A 22,405-nucleotide genomic window follows, 5' to 3' on the forward strand; every position below is an offset into this window, starting at 1 on the left:
GGCATTCTTAATTTTTCTATAAATTTAAAACCATTAAAAAAAATATAGCCTGAAGGGAAACCTGTGAACAAAATAGAATGGCCGCATTTTAAAGACAGACTCTCTTAAAACAATTTAAAAAATCCAGTCACATGAAAAGCATCTTTCAGACATTCATCAATATAAACATTAAAATTTAGTAAAGTTTTTCAATATAAAATTAATCAATTTAAATTATGACCAGAAATCAAATGTATAATGCTGTGCACTGGAAGGAAAGCTGGCTCTCCAAAGAATGAGGGGAAAAGGCAGGGAGTGTGCGGAGTACCAATGTAGGTTCTAGGTTGAAGAGTGTTTTCTAAAAGCGACAGGAAGTTACTCAAAGAGTCAGAGTCCCATTTTGAAATAGTCACCAGAAGTCATTGATGGGGTTGGACTTTCGTTCTGAAAATAATACTCTGTCTACAACTGTGGAGAGGATTGGATAGAATCAGAACACATGGGGATTTATCAGCACCGTCACATTACACAAAAGGACAGAAAATTGCTCCAGAGTGGTGAAAATGAAGCTGGGGAGAGACGGAACACTTACAGAATTACATACAAAGTCAAATAAGGAGGACTTGTTGATGGGTTAAATATCACATATTGATATAGAGGACAAGAGATGTTAATGAGAAACCCAAAGTTTCTGGCTTATTCAAGTCTCTAATTAAATTGCCATTTACTGAAAAAGGAAACATTGGAAAATGAGCACATTTATTCTAACTCATTATTTTGATCTAGATGTAAATTCATCTAAGTACCCTTACTGAAATTGAACTCTGGCTCTGCTTACTATTGCATCTATTATAATGTTGCTTTAGGAGGTACCGCTATGGGAGTAGATTTTTTTAATGCAGTGTAGCCTCTCCCTTGTCTGGTGTAATACTTGACACAGTTGGAACTTCAATAGTTTGTGAATAATAAATACATGATTTAAGTAAGACGTAAATCTGGGCATGGTTTCTGAGTTTCCACTATGTTTGCTTTTGAAATTTGGTGTGGACCGCTGTCCTTCACATTCACCTTTCTGCTTTTCCTCCCAAAAATCCTCAGTCAATTCCAAAAGCGTTTTCTGTCCTTATTTGACTACTAGTACTGATCTTTAAAAAAAATAAGAGAACACCAAAATCCCTACAAGGTAATTTAGATTTCCTACTGAATATTGAAGTGCTTCATATTTATACTTGGAAAGGTCATACCATGATCTTCACTTCTATTATGTCTCATTGTTGTTTCACTTCTGTTTCTGTTACTGCCACCCATTTTATGTAACCTTTAAAATGATTTGTTTTGTTATAAAACGGATGATGCAAACAGATGAATGTCTACTGCAGAAGTAGACTGCAAGGTATAGTTTAATATGGTACTAAAATAAAATGTTAACGATACACATTTATGGTAAGGGACAATATTAATCCTGATCTTGAATCCTCAATTCGATTTCATCTGATTTTGATTTACACAAAATATTTTAGCATGTATAAGAAATTTTTGTTATCTACAAATTTACTCTCCCTAGAATCTAATCAATAAATCAATGAAGTGATAGCTTGCTTTTGTGCTCATGCACCCATTTCCATTAAAATGTTAATTTTTTCTCATCTAACTACTCATAACCCTACTTCATATTAGGCAGTCTTATGAAAGGTGTATTATTTTGTCAAAAGCTTTATGAAGCAAATAGAATTAAATGTAAATTTAAAGGAAAATATTTTATTTACATTAAAATATTTAATATTTCACAAGTATCAAAGCTTTTAAGATCTTACTTAGATATTATTTTGTAAAAGTGACAAATATTTTACAGTTTCAGTTTTTTATGTTTGTACTGTGTTTATGTATGCTTATCTAAAACTGGAATTTAAGTTTAGACAGAAGCATGTAAATTTGGGAAACCAAAAACTTTTGAGTAATAAGATGTAATAAATAATAAGACCTATGCTTTTCTGACTGATTCTCATACAGTGATTCTCAAAGTGTGGCACCTAGTCTGCAAGAGATTGGAGAATCTCTAGGAGATTGCTAGAAATAAAAATTCCATATCATCTCCCTATGCCATAATGTTTTGGGGAAATGGAGCCTAACAATCTGTTTTTGTTATTGTTTGTTTGTTTTATAAGTCCTGAGAGAAGCTACCAGTCACAACATCCTATTCTAATACTGGAATTAAAAATAACTATTACAAATAACTATACTACAAACAGCAAAGCAGTCCTAATTGAATGGACATTAAAAAGGTCAATTGTATTTATGCTAGGAAAAAATCATCAGAAGAAGTTATTTAATTTCATACACAAAGGATTTGCTAAAATAAAATTAAAAGAGCCATTCCAGGCAGAATGACTGACATGATTGGCCAGGATGCATCTGTGGGCCAGTGACCCAGTTCCCATTGACCACAGTCTCATAATTGATCAATAATGTTGGGGGGATTATCAATCAGGCAGGTTAGACAAAACAGACACTATTGGCTTTTTTGGCTGAATGTACATGGAAAGTCTAAAAGCTAGAGGCTGATCAGAAGATGAATACTTCTGATATAAAGAATAGTTCAAAGAAAGATATCTGAATGAGTTATTAGCTGGAAAGCCACAAGCTACACCCATCACAGTATATCGCTCCCATCTTGTATCAACTCATCAAACCACTATTAGGCTCAGCATGTCAGCTTCAACATGCTCAGGAAAAAGCACCTTGGCAGGGAGCATTGTGGATTATCTTGCACCAGCTACAGAAGCCTGGAGAAAGGAGTTGGAAGAAAATTTAAAAGTTCATCAGGTCTTACTTGTTTTCTCTGTCCTTGTGCCCAAACATGAGTTTTGACCTACCTGATCTCACTACGATGGACATCCGTTCAGGTGACTGTAACCTTATCATAATATTTGCAATAAGGGAGTAAGTACTGCTTTTTCCCCAATGCAAAGAAGGCAGAAAGCAAGAGAAATTTAGATGATACCTAAAAACGAAATAGTCCCTTAGCCTTGGGTCTTAGCATTTTAGATTCCTTTTTTTCTTCATTAGCTTCTCTCTGGTTGATCCCTGGAGAAGGAGCCTGACTGTGAGCAAATATTATCTTGGCAGCAGCCCAGACTGGATATCCCCCAGTGAAACGAGCGACATAGCAGCCACAGGTTTTAGGTAGATAAAGAGTTCACATTTCAACATGCTGTAATTAAGTGTCTTCTGCATGTGAGCATTTTCAAGGGCAAGAAACCCAATTACATTATGTAGGATATGAGTGTACATACAGGAAAGAAGAGATTTAAGGTCAGAGTTTGAGGCATCCCAATATTTAATATCCATACCATTTAGAAAATGGAAAACAAGCTAACAAAAGATTATGAGAAAGAATAAGTAGAGAGGTAAAATAAATGCCTGAAGGAATTGGTATTGCACAAGGTAAGAGCAGAAAGTGTTAAAAAGACACAGAGAGCAACCAAAAGGGTCAAATGCTGTCAAACTGTCGAGAAAGATCAGGACAGAGAATTAATTATACGTTAAGAACTGGACCACTTTTCCAATGAATTTTTAACTAATGAGGGGAGGTGAATTGGGTGGCAGATTGAAATGTCAACTCGAGATAGTTGAAGGTGAGAGGCACTACAACCTTTTATGCTGAAGGAAAGAACCAGTGAAGAGACCATTCATAATAAAGAAGAGAGATGGATTAATTACAAGAGAAAAATCCAGGGCACAAGTAGAATGGAGATTTCGATGATTGATTTAAGTGATGGGAAGCAGCAGTCCTTGTCACAAAGTATGTGTGCTACCGGGCTTCCCAGGTGGCGCTAGTGGTCAAGAACATGGCTGCCAGTGCAGGAGATACAGGAGATGTGGGTTTGATCCCTGGGCCGGGAAGATCCCCTGGAGGACGGCATGGCAACCGACTCCAGTATTCTTGCCTGGAGAATCCCAAGGACAGAGAAGCGTGGCAGGCTACAGTTCATTGGGTCGGAGAGAGTCAGACACAACTGAAGCGACTTAGCATGCATGCACGCACACAATGTGCTATTACTGATATTTTCAATCTCATTTTAGAATTTGGTTTCCTTTATAAATCTTTATTGTTTGTCACTCTTGTTTTCATTTTCCTCCGCCACACACTTGTTGCACTTAATTTTAGTAGCCCTGTTCCTGTTCTTTTCATTAATCTAGGTTTATATTTAATCTATTAACTTAATCAGCATTTTATTGGATTCAATAAAGGACTGGTTAAAAAACAAACATGATCCATCCCTATTTGGAACCCTATTTAATAAGATGTGACCATACTGACCATTGCCTATATTGTTATTTTCTTAACACATAGATATAAAAACTAAATTACAGAATGCTAAAGTGATTTTTTTTAGCTCATGAAGTTAGTAAACTACTTAACTGAAAATTCTGAATGTATCTATGTGACTCCATACAGAAACTACTTTGCAACTAATTGAATAAATTGCATACAGATAAAACTGGTGCTCCTTTCATTTCATTTTCTAAATTCTTGGAAACTTCTCAAACATTTAAAGATATATTGTTTCAATGAATGTATCAGATCAGGGGAAAAATAGAAACATTGTATATTCCCCATAGACTAAATCATAGTCAGCAGTTCCACCAAGTATAAATGTTGTGGTTACCCTTCAAAGCCAAGTAACACAGGGTCAAAGAAAAAAAAAATTCTTTGTAATGTTCTGGGCCTTCATAGTTCAGGTACTGTTTAGAGACATCATTCTCTCTGGTATATAATTAAACACCTTAATGCTAAATCATTCTGGAATGTATCATTAATCCTAGGCCACTCCGCAAAAACGGCTGGCTGCTAAGGAACAGACTCCAATAAATATACTATGTGCCCAAATTTCCTTCCAACCATCACTGACTCCAAAATATGGCACTATCTTCTGAAGCAAAAAAGTAAAAGCGAGTGATTGAAATCGTTCCCTGTATATACTTGGTCTTATACACAGCGGTCATTGGAGCAAATGGCAAAAAAAGTTTAAGAGCTGTTCAGTAATTTGAGTTTACAGAGAACAACCTTTAGACTTTCTGCCTAATAGCACAGCATCTGAATTCCTTTCTTTCAGTCATTGCATATCGATGGCATATTGTTCTGCTAAAAGGCAACTCAAAAGTTGTCAGTCAGATCCAATAAAGCAGCTGGATGGATGGGTGAGGTAATGTCTTCAACTATATTTAAATTTATATTTTTCTAATTATTGTATTCCACTTGTTTTAAACATGAGAATATTTGGTTCAAACTGTTTAGAAGCTTAGTTATATATGTGTACGAGGTGGAACACAGTCATGCTTCAAAGACTGCAGAATCAGATAACAATTACAGCAAATTTCATACGTTTTTCAAAGGTCAAGAATCAATGAAAAGTCACCTGGAAACAGGCAAAGCTACAGGGAAAATAACTAGAATTTCTAATGACCTTTACACCAATAACATGAAAATTATAAAGTGCTGACTTCTTCACTTTTTCTATTTGGAAATCATTTTGAAAAGGTTTCAACAACAAGGTACATAGAAGGAAGCTCACTGGAGCAAGAGCCCCAGAACTGGCATTAGAACATGCATGATGTATGCAGAAAAAGCACCATTAGAAGAAATGTGCTACCGGCATCAGTGGAATGAAAAAACAGTCATCAATTCTATGAACCAGCACGGCAGGTTTAGAATTCCAGCCTGACCATTAACTAGATATGTAACATTGGGAAAGTCACTTAAATTCGTGGTGCTCTAGTTTCCTCAGTCTCAATGTAAGAGAATGTTCGTGAAGATTTAATGAGAGACACGTGGGCAAAAACCTCTGCCTATAGTACCTGCAATGAATGGTATTTTCATTGATCCCATGAGCATGTTATGTTTTTATGTACATACATATAGCCAGGGTGGCAATACTTGTCTTGTTCATCCTTTCTAAATCCAGCGATGCTTATAACACTTAAGTGGACTTTTAATCTGACTAATTATTGTTCGAATGCAAAGGTCAGAGTCTCCAAGCAACCATGGTCATTGCTTGTTACACTTAAAAATATGTCTGACAGAAATAGAAATTTCACTTCCCAGTATCACTAAACTCAAATTCGGTCGGGAAACATCCACCTAATTCAATCAAGGATACACACCAAGATACATTTGATGTGTCTAAATTAACTTCTGGCTTCTTTAAGCAGAAATGAAAATAGGGCAACTGAGCTTGTTTTGATAGCTTTTCATATGAAATAAAGGCCATAAACCAAAATTACACGCATGAAAATATTCAAGCCTGAGGAAAATGTTTCTATTAATGCACATGTCCACAGGTCAATTGGAAGGTCAGTTTTTAATCCTTCCTGTAAGAAACTATATTATTGTCAATATCTGGTTTACAGAGCTTAATATGCTTGCATTTTTGGTAGAATTTCTGTTTATTGTATCAACTGTAAGACTAAAATGAATCTATCACCTTAAAACTTGGCTGAGTCTGATTTACTCATTCTCAATGGTAAGCAATGGTAAGACAATGCCAAAATCAGACAAGCATTTGCTGTTTAGACTTAACAAGCTTCAGATTTGCTCTGAGAGAACTGCCCCCTTGCTAGGAGGCCATGATATAGAAAGCTAGTGCTGGGACCACAGACAGAGCCAGTAGGCAGTAACTGTTAACACACAACATCACAGCTGGAGATAAACAGTGTGTATAGAAGTAAAGGTGCTTAGGATCCGTTGTTTGGCTTTGCTTTAATTTTTACAGTAAAAATTCATACATATGTATATACAGCCTATGTATATTATATACTAGGACGTTGTTAATGTAAAGTATAAACATGAAATATTAGTCTTTTAAAACAACTAGATTTTATAACATATTGATAATCTCATGAAGGATAAAAATCAATGAGGTAACATTTTTACTCAAATTGAAGAGAATATAATAAAGAAGAGTATGAAATTATAGCTGTTTCATTGTGTTTGTAAACCACATGAATTTCACTGGAAAAAGCCTCCTGGCTCAATACAGAGGTTGTCACTGCTGCTTCTATGAACTGTCAACTCTAGCTCAATTTTTATCCATGTTTTCAATCAAATAATGTCCCAGCATGACTCACCCAACTGAAATGTAAAGATCTGTTGTTTATAGCAAGCAAAAATTCACTAACTGTATTACAATTTGTTGATTTTCTTTTAATCAGAGACATATTATTTTCCAGGACACTATGAATGAAACCTGAGCTGTCCATTGAAGGCTTACTCCTAGTGTTTTAAAGGAGAAAGGTAGATACCTCCTCCTTATAATAACCTTTTCAAGTTTTGCTAGTTGTTTCTTTCCTAGTTGAAATTTCCTGGTTGAACTTTTCTAGTTTAAGCAGATGCCCTTCCGTGACTCTCTACCTCTCTGCTTGATGTTCACTGGAGTAGTTCCCCACCAAGTGAACTGCTTAATGTTCACTGGCGTAGTCTCAGGCAATAGACTCTGCCTGTCTCTGTAAACATGGTAGGTTCTAGAAGATGGAGACATAGGCCTCGTGCTTAGCACAGGGCCAGGCATATAGAAGCCGCTTCTTAAATAAGCGTATATGTTTAATAGGGTAAGAATCCTACTGACATTTGTGCATGCTCAGTCGTGTCTGACTCCCAGCAACCCCATGGACTGTAGCCCTCTAGGCTCCTCTGTCCAAGGGATTCTCCAGGCAAGACTACTACAGTGGGTTGCCATTTCCTCCTCCAGGGGATCTTCCCAACCCAGGGACTGAACCGGATTGAACCCGCATCTCCTGTGTCTCCTGCATTGGCAGGCAGATGATTTGTTACCGCTGTGCCACCTAGAAAATCTGACATTTGTGAGTACGTATTAACTGATTTTGTAAGGAGCCATCAGCAGGACCTGATCTATTCAACAACACAGATGCTAGGACTGCAATCAAAGCCTTCACTCCTCAGGGAGAGGCTGGAAGGTGGGAAGACCCTCCAGATTGTAGGGTTCTCTGCTAGGGGTAGGGTTTATAGGAAAAATGTGACCCAACTTTTTCTATCCTTTCCAACGTGGTGTTTTCTCTTGTAGTCAAGAGCAAGCATCACTTAACCACTTTCTGGATATCCCTCAGTGAACTGCTATGTCTGTAGGTTGACATTCGGGGTGTCATGGCAGGGGACAGTTCAGGAGCCTCTTATGTCATTATCAACGTCCCTTCACTTAGACTTGTCCTGAGATGTGGGCCTCACTGTGGGTTTTGATTTGCATTTCCCATGGCACACCACTCCAATACTCATGCCTGGAAAATCCCACGGACAGAGGAGCCTGGTAGGCTGTAGTCCATGGGGTCGCTAAGAGTTGGGCACAACTGAACGACTTCACTTTTACTTTTCACTTTCATTCATTGGAGAAGGAAATGGCAACCCACCCCAGTATTCTTGCCTGGAGAATCCCAGGGATGGGGGCGCCTGGTGGGCTGCCTTCTATGGGGTTGCACAGAGTCGGACACGACTGAAGCGACTTAGCAGCAGCAGCAGCAGCAGTGATACTGATATTGAGCTTATCTTGATGTACCTGTTGGCCATTTGTATGTCTTCTTTGGAAAAATGTCCTTTCAAGTCCTTAGTCCGTTTTCCTATCAGGTTATTACTTCTTTTGCAACTGAGTTATAAAATTCCTTCAGCAGATGAATGGATAAGAAAGCTGTGGTACATATACATAATGGAGTATTACTCAGCCATTAAAAAGAATACAGTTGAATCAGTTCTAATGAGGTGGATGAAACTGGAGCCTATTATACAGAGTGAAGTAAGCCAGAAAGAAAAACACCAATACAGTATACTAACGCATGTATATGGAATTTAGAAAGATGGTAACAATAACCCTGTGTACGAGACAGCAAAAGAGACACTGATGTATAGAACAGTCTTATGGACTCTGTGAGAGAGGGAGAGGGTGGGAAGATTTGGGAGAATGGCATTGAAACATGTAAAATATCATGTATGAAACGAGTTGCCAGTCCAGGTTCGATGCACGATACTGGATGCTTGGGGCTGGTGCACTGGGACGACCCAGAGGGATGGAATGGGGAGGGAGGAGGGAGGAGGGTTCAGGATGGGGAACACATGTATACCTGTGGCGGATTCATTTTGATATTTGGCAAAACTAATACAATTATGTAAAGTTTAAAAATAAAATTAAAAAAAAATTCCTTTCACATTTTGGAAATTATTCCCTTATATGATAAATGATTTGCAAATATTGTCTCCATTCCATAAGCTGAACTTTCACAATGAAAGAAAGGATGAGCTGGCAAGTGAGTGAATGAGTGTTGTCAAATAAAAATTGTCCCTTGTAGTCTGCCTCTACAAGGGTTAGGTTACTAGTCACTGCAGTCACTGGCCTTCAAAACACCCTGAAACGTGTTCAGGGTGGAGATCAGGAATGGCACACTCTGCGCTTTGGGTGGGGGTGGGTGGGGGAAACTGGCAGAACAGGCCTGCAGGTAGTTATTTTTGGAAGATGATTTTTATGAGCCCACATTCTTGTGTCTCCTCATATCTAAAAAAGCACTAAAATCATTAACAGGGAAATCTTTTCCTTGTGACAAGCAGCAACTTTATCCTGACTAGCAACAAGCCACTGCCAAAATGTTTGCTTGACTCTGTGTATCCCTCCTTCACGAAAAATCCTATAGTACTGGCCTTCCCCCTACCTCTTTGGAGCAGTTCCTCAGAGCTGTCTGAGAGGCTGTCTCCCAGGCTCTAGTCCTCATTTTGCCTCAAATAAAACAACTCACAACTCTGTCTTGCCTTTTCTTCGGTCTCAAGTGTTGGAACAAGAAGCTATTTTTCAAAAGGAAAAAAATTTTTCTTTCGGCAAGATGGTCAAATTCTATACTTCTCTCAAATCCTGCCTTTGCTAACTTTTTTTTTTCCCCAATTGGTTACCAAATTACTAGAAAAAGAGGCTGAAGGTAACTAAAGTAACAATGAAGACAATGAAATAAATCTTTCCTGTAGAGAAAAAAAAATCTTTTCTGTAGAAATCTTGTGTTAATTTTATCCACTCTGAAGTGGCTCTTTGACCAGATTTTTTAGGGGCTACTTTGCCAAGGGAGAGGTGGGGTGGGGCTATGTGTGCATGGATGGGGAGATGCATGTGCTCAGGAATAGATTTTCAGCACTATTAGAGTAAAAGAGCAACAAAATAATAGACTCTTCTCTAAGGCCTTCTCTAAGTAGTACATTGCCTTGTAGACTGTTTGCACACGTACTTTATAAGTTAAGCATCTGACATGGTAATTAGTTTTGTAAAAATGTCCTTCTTGCCATTCCTTTTAGTTTGCTGCTGATCAATCTGAAATATACTGCTGCTGCTGCTGCTAAGTCGCTTCAACCGTGTCTGACTCTGTGTGACCCCACAGACGGCAGCCCACCAGGCTTTACCGTCCCTGGGATTCTCCAGGCAAGAACACTGGAGTGGGTTGCCATTTCCTTCTCCAATGCAGGAAAATCAAAAGTGAAAGGGAAGTCACTCAGTCGTGTCCGACTCTTAGCAACCCCATGGACTGCAGCCTACCAGGCTCCTCCGTCCATGGGATTTTTCCAGGCAAGAGTGCTGGAGTGGGGTGCCATCACCTTCTCCACTGAAATATACTACTTGCATTTAAAATGACTCTTCAGTATGGATTACACTTTTCTTTAGTTTTAGGGCTTTGTTTTGCTGTGAATGATGCCTAGCATCATTAGATGCAGATTCCTCAAATCAATTAGTTCTATAATGGAAGAGAATCTTTTTCTGTGATAGTCTTAGAAGAGCTGTCTTTCAACACTCAGTGTTTTCTAATGAAAGACACACAGTGCAGTATACGGGCATTAGTGACAAGGTGATTGACTTTCAGTTTATTAATCTGAAAGCAGGAGGAGAAGCGGGTGACAGAGGATGAGATGATTTGATGGCATCACTGACTAAATGGACATGAGTCTGGGCAAACTCCGGGATTGGAAAGGACAGGGAAGCCTGGTGTGCCAGAGTCAAGAGGGTCAAAAAGAGTGGGACACAACTCAGCGACGGGACTACAGCAATAAATCTGAAAGCAGGGTTATTCTCACACATTTTAAAAGTCTCAGCCCAACTTTAGCAAATATCTGATAGCAGAAAATGAGCCATGAAGATTTAGGGTAAGAATTCATTATTGGCATTAAATATAGTAAATCCATTCAACAATGTATCATCAGTGTTCAAAATAATGAGAACTAAATGGCACTTGTCAAAATAGTTTTTTAAAAGGGTATTTTTTGAATACTTACTTCAGTTTTTCCTTTTTTTTTGTCATTTTTATAACAATAAGTAATTCAACTGATCTGGTCAGTCAAATTAGAGTTCCACATCATTAATGCAAACTAAAACTTTTACTGAGTTACATGAAGTTCTAAAACTTTTTCAGACAAGACTTTTTTTTTTTTTTTAATCATTTGATGAATGGCAAGAAAACGAATATCCATTTCTTTCCACTTCTTTTTAACCAAAATGTCTTACCTTCCCCTCGGCTTGACTAAACTTGAGACAGGCTTCTTCTAGACTTTCAGCCCTTGACCTCTGCTTTTCTCAGAGCATTTACTTTAGAAGACTTGCTATTGTAAATTCTTTCTATATCCCTTTGAAATGTAAATCTTCTCAGCCTCCTGCCAGTTTTACAACTCAGAAATGTCTTTTTCAAGGACCTGGAAGCCAACACTTTGAAATGTCATCATCAAGAAAGATAAGCACCCTCCCCCAATCTCTGTGGGAGGGTAAGAGCCTACCTTCAATAAAGGAAGATAAGAAAACAGAGATAGCCTGGTCACACTGACCAACCTCTCTCAAGTCCTTCAGTACTTTTTTATTAGTTCATCAATTTAAAAATCCTCCCACCCTTTGTTTCAGGGAAATTGAGTTCAATGTCTCTCCCATATATGATAGTCTTGACCCCTATTGCAATAATCTTGAATAATATTTTCCTTGTCCACTTCATCTGTCCATGGAATTTTTCTCTGATGCTTACAAATTTATTACAGCTATTTCTGTTTGTTACTTTTACTACATTTAATAACTTCTGTCCTTTTTATCTTCTATTCTTCCTTTTTCCAAGAAAGAGGGCTAAAATAAGTGGAGTAAGGTAGAGAAATGATCAGTAAGAGGCCTTTTTAAAAAAAGTACAGTACGTTTGGGCTCGATAAAGGACAGAAATGGTATGGACCTAACAGAAGCAGAAGATATTAAGAAGAGGTGGCAAGAATACACAAAAGAACTGTACAAAAAAAGATCCTCATGACCAAGATAATCACAATGGTGTGATCACTCACCTAAGCCAGACATCCTGGAATGTGAAGTCAAGTGGGCTTTAGAAAGCATCACTACAAACACAGCTAGTGGAGGTGATGGAATTCCAGTTGAGCTATTTCCAATCCTGAAAGATGATGCTGTGAAAGTGCTGCACTCAATATGCCAGCAAATTTGGAAAACTCAGCAGTGGCCACAGGACTGGAAAATGTCAGTTTTTATTCCAATCCCAAAGAAAGGCAATGCCAAAGAATGCTCAAACCACCACACAATTGCATTCATCTCACACGCTAGTAAAGTAATGCTCAAAATTCTCCAAGCCAGGCTTCAGCAATACATGAACCGTGAACTTCCAGATGTTCAAGCTGGTTTTAGAAAGGCAGAGGAACCAGAGATCAAATTGCCAACATCCATTGGATCATCAAAAAAGCAATGGTTCCAGAAAAACATCTATTTCTGCTTTATTGACTATGTCAAAGCCTTTGACTGTGTGGATCACAATAAACTGTGGAAAATTCTGAAAGAGATGGGAATACCAGACCACCTAACCTGCCTCTTGAGAAACCTATATGCAGATAAGGAAGCAACAGTTAGAACTGGACATGGAACAAAAGACTGGTTCCAAATAGGAAAGGGAGTACGTCAAGGCTGTATATTGTCACCTTGCTTATTTAACTTATATGCAGTGTACATCATGAGAAAACGCTGGGCTGGAAGAAGCACAAGCTGGAATCAAGATTGCCAGGAGACATATCAATAACCTCAGATATGCAGATGACACCACCCTTATGGCAGAAAGTAAAGAGGAACTGAAAAGCCTCTTGATGAAAGTGAAAGAGGAGAGTGAAAAAGTTCGCTTAAAGCTCAACATTCCGAAAACAGTATCATGGCATCTGGTCCCATCACTTCATGGGAAATAGATGGGGAAACAGTGGAAACAGTGTCAAACTTTATTTTTGGGGGCTCCAAAATCACTGCAGATGGTGAATGCAGCCACGAAATTAAAAGACGCTTCCTCCTTGGAAGGAAAGTTATGACCAACCTAGATAGCATATTGAAAAGCAGGGATACTACTTTTCCAACAAAGGTCCATCTAGTCAAGGCTATGGTTTTTCCAGTGGTCAGGTATGAATGTGATAGTTGGACTGTGAAGAAAGCTGAGCACTGAAGAATTGATGCTTTTGAACTGTGGTGTTGAAGAAGACTCTTGAGAGTCCCTTTGACTGCAAGGAGATCAACCAGTCTATCCTAAAGGAGATCAGTTCTAGGTGTTCATTGGAAGGACTGATGCTGAAGCTGAAACTCCAATACTTTGTCCACCTCATGCGAAGAGTTTACTCATTGGAAAAGACCCTGATGCTGGGAGGGATTAGGGGCAGGAGGAGACAGGAACGACAGAGGATGAGATGGCTGGATGGCATCACGGACTCGATGGACATGAGTTTGAGTGAATTCTGGGAGTTGATGATGGACAAGGAGGCCTGGTGTGCTGTGATTCATGAGGTCACAAAGAGTCAGACTCGACTGAGTGACTGAACTGACTGACAGTATGTTTTCCCCTTAATCATATATAGTAAGTTAAAGATATGTTTTCTCCTCAGGTCAATAGAAAATTTTCTTTTCTTGGTCAGTGATACACACACCTCATGAAAGTACTTTTAAAAGAATACATGTTGTTAGGTGGTTAGAATAGGAAAAAGGAGTCCAACATAGCAATGGCTAAAAGACAAAGAAAGGAAAAAGCCCATGAAAACAGAACAAAGGTAGGTCCAACCGAGTGAGCACCTCAGGTGAAACAAACAGCCCTCCCATCTAGCCCAACTTATATAAGGCAGGCTCGGGGGAGGAGAAAAAAGAGGAGCCAAAGCTGAGCCGAGTCCTCTCTTCTCTTTGTCTCTGTTGGGTTGGCCCACTCTCACAAAGGAAAAAAAGGATGTATTTTCCTTTGCTTGCCAAATAAAACTGAGCTGTAACTGAGCTGTAACACTGGTCTGTCTGTCGCTTCAAATTTTTGCTGTGGTGAGACAGAAGTGAGGAAATTACATACTCCCCCAACAATGTGGTACACATGGAGCTTAAAAGACAATTTTAAGTGGTATTTGGGTGAGGATATTTTAATAGTTATTAATCTTAATTCCACTCATATTTAATATTACATTGCTTTTTATCTTTATATGATGCAGCAATTCCTGTCCTAAATAAAGTTGAAACACTAACCAGAAAAAGATATATGCATGTTTATTAAAAGATATGTATGTTTATTACAGCAGATATTCACAATAGTTAAGATGTTACTAATATGTGTCCATCAATGGATGAAGAAAGAATATGAGCTATAAACATATTAATATATATATAATGGGACATATGTAGTGTATATATAATGGGTTATTATTTAGCCTTAGAAAAGAAAATCTTGCTATTTGTAACAGCATGGATGGACCTTGAGTGCATTAGATATGAATTGAAATAAATTATAAAATTAATTTCTACTTAAAATATACACTCGAATAGCTCAAACTACATGAAGATGTTACAAATAAGACTAGTTTTTGGGAAACGCTGTCCTATGTAAGACAGTGTTTTGAATTTTGTGCCACAGGTTTATTAATTCCACTTAAGAATAAATAATTATTTATTTATTCCTTTGATCCCAAGACATTATTTACTCTTAGATAATTAAAATATTTTGTATTGCTCATTGATAAATTTACCAACTGAGATATAAATGTTTTTAATTTAATTTTCACAACTATTTATTAAGATCAATTATTAGTCAAAAGTGCTCTTGGTTCCAGTGAGACAAAAGCACTATAAAGTGACCTTTACCTGAAGGTGTCCTAATAAAAGGGGATGAGAAATGTACAATCAGCAGACAGTTAAAATGACATGTGATAATTAATATGTTAGAAAGACTAATGGAATTTCATGGAAAGCTAATGTACCAAGAAAGAGAAAATTCAGAGATACTTAAGACATGCAGTAGAATTTAAATAAATACCTTGAACTTTATGAGCAAGAAAAAGATTTCAGGCAAACAATACAGTTTTTAGTTTTGCTAAGGTAGCAGAGATGAAAAACTATGACATGTTTAGAGATAAGGAAATTAAGGACATATTTTTCTATCATGCAGAATGAGGTTAGCTACACAAATTAATCTTCAACTCTGAAAAATCTTTTAGGAGCTACAAAGTAGTTATTATGAGAATCATCCAAGTTGTTATTATTTCTGTAGTTCCTTCCTTTTTATTTCTGAGTAGTAGCTCATGGTATGTATGTCTCACAAGTTGTTCCATCCATTCACTTGTTGACAGACAGAAGGGAAAATTTGTTATAATTATTTCTATGTGATCATATGTCTTATTTCTCTTGGTTAAATATGTATGAATAGAATGACCAGGTCATAAGGTAGGTATATGCTTAACTGTTTAAAAATTATTTTCTAAAGTGATTGGACAATTTACATTCTAACCTAAAATGTAAGAGAATTCTTTTCTTCTACTTCTCACCAAGAGTCTTTTTAATTTTAGACATTTTGATAGGTATGTGATAATTGTTCATTTTCCTATCATTGCAATTTGAGGGTTCTTTACATATTCTGGATAAACATGTTTATCAGACTTTCTCCTGTGTTGGATTTTTTTTTCACTCTCTAAATAATGTCTTCCAAAAAGTATGTTAATATACTTTTATTAATTTAAAGTAAATTAATATATCAATTTTTAATATATCAATACAATGGACTTCAATTTACATTTTTTTCTTCAAATTTTCAGCCCTCTCTCTCTAACAGACTCTAATTACTTAGGAAAGTGAAAAAGTGAAAGTTAGTTGGTCCGTCATGTCCAACTCTTTCTGATCCCATGGACTGTAGCCTGCCCAGTTCCTCTGTATATGGAATTCTCCAGGTAAGAGTACTGGAGTGTTGTCATTTGCTTCTCCAGGGGATCTTCTTTACCCAGGGATTGAACCCAGGTCTCCTGCATTCCAGGCAGATTCTTTACCAACTGAGCCACTAGGGAAGCCCTACTTTACTCATACATTAGGACATTTGAAAGTGTCCTTCAATTTACTGGTAGTTTACTCTATTTTTATTCATTTTTTCTCCTCTGTTTCTTTTCGGATACTCTTGCTATATCTCCAGATTCTCATATCTGTTTTACTGCACAGTTAATCTTTACTAATTCCATCCAATGAATTTTTCAACTCAGATACTGTAAATTTCATGTTTGGAATCACAAATTTGGGTTTTTATCTTTCATGTCTCTACTTATGAATATAGTTACAAAATGTTTTAACATACTTTTCTTCTAAATCCAACATCTGTGCCAGTTCTGGGCTGGATTTGAATACTTGATTTTTCTTCTCATTATGGAGTCTAAGTTTATGCCTGGTAATTTTATATTAAATGACAAGCACTATAAAGTTTACCTTGTTGGACACCAGTTATTTGTTTTATTCCTATAAATGCTGTTGAACTTTGTTCTTGGATACAATGAAGTTACTTATAACAAGTGTAAATCTTTAGAATCTTGTTTTAATAACTGGTGGGACCAGAGCCATTCTCACCACAGGGCTAATTATTTGCCACTGTTGAGGCAAGACCCTCCTGTATACTCTACCGCAAAAGTTACGAATTATGTCTTTCCAGTTTGATGGTAGAAAAAGGCAACATTGCCAGTCCTGTGGACTTCTTAGGTGGTACTAATGGTAAAGAACTCACCTGCCAATGCAGGAGACATGACATGCGAATTCTGTCCCTGGTTGGGAAGATCCCCTGGAGGAGGGAGTGGCAACTCACTCCAGTATTCTTGCCTGGGAAAGTCCATGGGCACAGGAGCCTGGCTTGCTACAGTCCTTGAAGTTGCAAAACAGTCGGACACAATTGAAGACACTTAGCATGTAACACAGTTACTATTTCATCAAATTCTTTGGAGTGGCTCTTTCCATGGCTCTGGGTGTTTTCCCATCTGTATGCACTGATCACAGACCTCTGCTACACATTTGAGGGTCCTCAACAGCTTTCTCTTTGTGTGTGATCCTCTCCAATACTCAAGGCTGTCTCCTATGCTCAACTCATCTTAACTCTGTGTAGGCAATTTTCTGCCTGGTTCCTAAGAAGGAAGAGCATTATGAGAAATAATGCCATCCAATGATAATTCATTAGTGGAAATTCACACAGCCCAATAAACATAGAAGGGTCTTTGTTAGCAACCTGTATTGTAGTTTCTATCCTTCAACTTCTAGAGATGGCTTCCGGTCCCACTGTTTCATGGCAAATAGATAGGGAAACAATGGAAACAGTGACAGATTTTATTTTCTTGGGCTCCAAAATCACTGCAGATGGTGATTGCAGCCATGAAACTAAAAGACGCTTGCTCCATAGAAGAAAAGCTATGACAAACCTCAGCAGTATATTAAAAAACAGAGATGTTACTTTGCCAACAAAGGCCCATCTAGTCAAAGCTATGGTTTTTCGAGTGGTCATATATTGATGTGAGAGTTGGACCATAAAGAAAACTGAGCACTGAAGAACTGATGCTTTTGAACTGTGGTGTTCGAGAAGACTCTTGAGAGTCCCTTGGACTGCAAGGAGATCAAATCAATTAACCTGAAAGGAAGTCAACCCTGAATATTCATTGAAAGGATTCATGCTGAAGCTGAAGCTCCAATACTTTGGCCACCTGATGAGGAAAGCAGACTCCTTGGAAAAGAAGCTGATGCTGGGAAAGACAGGGCAGAAGGAGAAGGGGATGACAGAAGATGAAATGGTTTGATTGCATCATCAATTCAATGGACATGAGTTTGAGCAAACTCTGAAAGATAGTGAGAAGAAGCCAGGTGTGCTGCAAACCACGGGGTTGAAAGATTTGGACACGACTGCGTGATTGAAGAACTTTTACAGAAGAGAGACCATACAGCAAAGTCTCTACAATAAGATCCAAGTCTTTGATGTGTGATACTTGCTCTGAATTCCTAGGCTGGCTTTCTGGTACCAGGAGACCATCCTTTCTTTGATTCTAGCCCAAGTCCACACACATCTTCCAAAAAATGGTTAGACACAACAGTTAATTTTGCTGCCAGCTCAGTCTTGAAAGATCAAAAAATTTCTATACCTCCCTATCTGGCCCATTTTTCCAAGATTTTATGTCCTAGTGGAACATAACCAGGCTATGACCAATAAACCCTGCCAGACCACTTTAAAGGAAAGTATTAATAATGAGATATGTTGGTATGAGAATAAATTAACTATATAAACATCCTATTAAGTGTCCTAAATTCTAATAAAATGCACATAAAGGTTTAACATATGCCCATATTCACATAGGATTGTTGGAGATAATTTAGTATTTGTGAGTGACAATGTGTGAGGCATGTACTTGTACTTAGGTAGGTTTCCTTTAATCTTTCTGATATACTTTTTCAAGGGAAACGAACAAAATGAAAAGTGAGTTTGATAGAAATTGAGATTGAAATTCATGGGTAAAAATTTAGATTTTGAAGAGAGCGTTCCATATGCTAGAATTCCCTTAGGCTACGTATACTAAGTCAGCCAGCTTTCAGGCAGCAGATGGGACACTTAGGCACCAACATCAGTGGAATTCTGCCATTGAATTTTTGACAAAGACAAACTATTCATCAAGGAAGTCTTCATCATTAGACATTTGTGCCTTCACTTTTGGAGAAGAAAACATATTACATCATGATTAGTGTGCAGTACCATTAAAATGATTGAATGAGCCTTATCAGCTTCTTACTCTTTTAATTTTCTGGGCACTGAGGGGTGTGCATAAGTGTGAAAGATAGAAAGCCATGGCAATTGCTGTGTGATTATATAATCTGAGCAGAAAAAGTGGATTTATTTCAACCTTCTCTTTCCTTCTCACTAATGAACCAAAGAGCTCCCGTCTCTCTAAAATTATGCAAATATTTGCAATTAGGTTTAAAAATCTTAGTCCTGATTATTCTACAAACTAAGTGAACACAAAATCCTCTGTATTCTTGAAAGAGCATTTCAGCCATTTGTCATTAACTGATTAAAAAAGAAAAGACAAAGTGGAAAATTTTTTCCACCTTTCTTCAAATGTTGGCAATTTAGTCTCTCAGTCAGTACCACCTCCAGAATTTCAGAATCACATGCAATAACCCTGACAAAGTTCTATTCTTTCCAGGTAGAACTGATCTCAGCACTTAACTCGGTGACTCAGAGGTAAAGCACTCACCTGCAATGCAGGAGACCTGGGTTTGATCCCTGGGTCAGGGATCAGCATGGAGAAGGGAATGGGAACCCACTCTAGTATCCTTGCCTGGAGAATACCATGGACAGAGGAGTCTGGTAGGTCCATGGGGTCGCAAAAAGACATGACTGAGAGACTAAAACTTCACTTTGCTTCATATATACACATATATAAATATAATGTTTAATGTTTGTTATAGTTTCTATTAGCCTCATGAACTAATTTATATTAAGAATAATTAGAAGTTGAAAAATGATTGAATATGATCTTTTATTGATATGAATGATTTTATTTAAGGAGTGCCTTCTGAATACACACTATGAATCTAAAAGAAATATTTATATTATATATATTTATATAGGAAATAAATATATATTATATATATATTTATACAGGAAATATTGTATAATATAAAGAGCAATTTAAAAACAGAAATTATTTAGTTTTCATGATTCAACAATGAACTTGTTGTTTAACCTAAAAAAAAAAACCGCACACACACACAAGTTTTCAAGATGTCAGATTTCTGTATCTGAGAGGCACTTGGAGTGAGGTGACATTTAAGAATTTCTCAACTGAAAATTATCCAAAACAATGCATCAGTGAAGCATGAAAAAGTAACTATTGGTTTCATTCAATTTCTGTCTTATCAAAGAAAAAGTCTTCAAATCTATGTGGAATTAAAATGCTAAATTTAAAATATTCACATTCAAAATTCAAGATTGTTTTGGGGTTAATATCACCTTGTTATATACTCATATTTTATGCATTTTATCTACAACAACTAACCCTTTCAGCACTAAATTATTGTTGTTTGTTTAGGCAACATCATGTTGCCAATGTAAAAAACAGGTGCCTCAAATGACAATATTTTACTGAGGAATTATTCAGATTTCAATTTTCAAAAATTTCCTTTTTCCTATGAAATCATGACCCACTTTCCCATGATATTGTCTCTTTGAACCTATAAATTTAGACACCGTCTCTAGCTGTGAATGATTTTGCTCTTCACCCTCATTGCTCCCAAGGATTTGGACCTTGCTTGCTTCTTGCTCTTTTTGGATTCACTTCCTTCTCTAAACCTGGCACATTCAGTTGTTCCAGATAACAACTCTCACCTTGCCGCTCAAAGTTCCTTTAAACTCCCTGTCTAAAGAACTTCCGATGATGTATTTCTGGATCATCAATAGATCTGTCTAGCCAAAGACTGGAATTATTAATAAAAAACTCTTGGGCTCTGAACTTTCATAATTGTCATGAATTATATAACCCTGATGATGCATAATTTAGGTATTCCTTTTTAGAGATACATGCTCAATTCATCCCACATCCCTACACACCTATTAACTCAAAGTCAACTTATATAAGTGGGCTCACATAAGGAAAATAAATCAAGGCTTTGTATTTCCTATTCATTGCTCTCTGCAGTAATACTTTTTCTCATTAGTTTAAGTTATTCCCTCCAAGGAAAAAGAGAAAATATATGTGAATCAGAGAACATTTTGATAAAGGTTTCTGGAGAATCAGAGAAAGATTCTGATAAAGGCTAAAATTTGACTATGTAGAGACATGAAAGTGTAGAACATTAAAAGCAGAGTATATACTTATATACTTACTATACAGAGTATAATAGTTGCTATGTTTACCTAGATGATATATTTTTATACTGATCTATATCATATTTAATGCAATCATTTAATTACTATTTTTTAGAGTAAAATAAAACTGGGTCTAATAATAGAGATCACTATCATAGTTAAAGTGCATGTGGAAATATATTAATATCAAATAAAAGGAACTCATGATAATTTAACTTAGGTTTCAGGTTAACTTCCTGGCTATCTGATGTATAGAAAGGAATAAATATCATCTAAGATTATGCCTGAACAGGAAATTTTTAAAAGACAACTTTTATTATGTAATCATAACAAGATTCTCATATATTCTCCATGATTAAATTTTAATCTTTCTATTATTCAAAAGCTTCATGCTGTTTTCTCCAAACATCAACTCATTAACTTCTTTCTCATAACTACATCTAGAATGAAGAGGGATGGAGGCAGAAGTGGGTGAATGAATGAGCAGGGAGAAGGGAATTATATATCTTTTTTCACTTCACTGAAAGCTTTCTAATTCTAGAATTGATTTCACATTTTAAAGTTCACCTGAAATCAAGCAGAACCAAAACAATTTATAAATATAGAAGCCTGAATATATGAAAACAAGATCTATTTGCTTTGTATGTGTAGGCATTCATCCAGTCATTTCAGTATATCAGCAGAGTTTATACATAATAATTGACAAATGTTCTTGCTTTTATATAATATTCTCTTATTGTACCTAAATATGTTAGATTCTTATGCATTTTACTGCATGTAAATAATTTAGCAGAAATCAAATAAATCACTGCATTATAAACAGATAAAAATAATATTTATGCACAAACTTCTGCTGATCTTGTCTTTAGAGTCACTCACCATCTCAGTATCAAGGAGAAAAGTCAGTATCCCTAACAAACATTACATTTACTTCTACAGTTTTTAAAATGTTCTCAGGTTATATTGACCACGATATTGAAACTGAATGCTTCAGTCTCAGATTCAACGTTCTCTTTCCCCTTGGTACAGGTTAGACCTGGTTCTCCAGTTGGGTTTCTCACTATCCACCTCCCTCCTTTTCCTGGGCTTCTTGTGCTGAAGTTGTAGCTGGGAAAGAAGAAAAAGATATTTCCTCCACTAACTGGGATTGGTGAACTCCCAGGTCTCTCTTGCAGTGGCCATAATTGCTCTTGATCTTGGCATCCCCTGTTCTCATCAGGACCAAGATTACTTAATTCTCAGCCACTTTGAGGAGATACATTCAAAGCATGCA

The sequence above is a fragment of the Bubalus bubalis genome, chromosome 22 (assembly GCF_019923935.1).
Source record: "Bubalus bubalis isolate 160015118507 breed Murrah chromosome 22, NDDB_SH_1, whole genome shotgun sequence".
Lineage (NCBI taxonomy): Eukaryota > Metazoa > Chordata > Mammalia > Artiodactyla > Bovidae > Bubalus > Bubalus bubalis.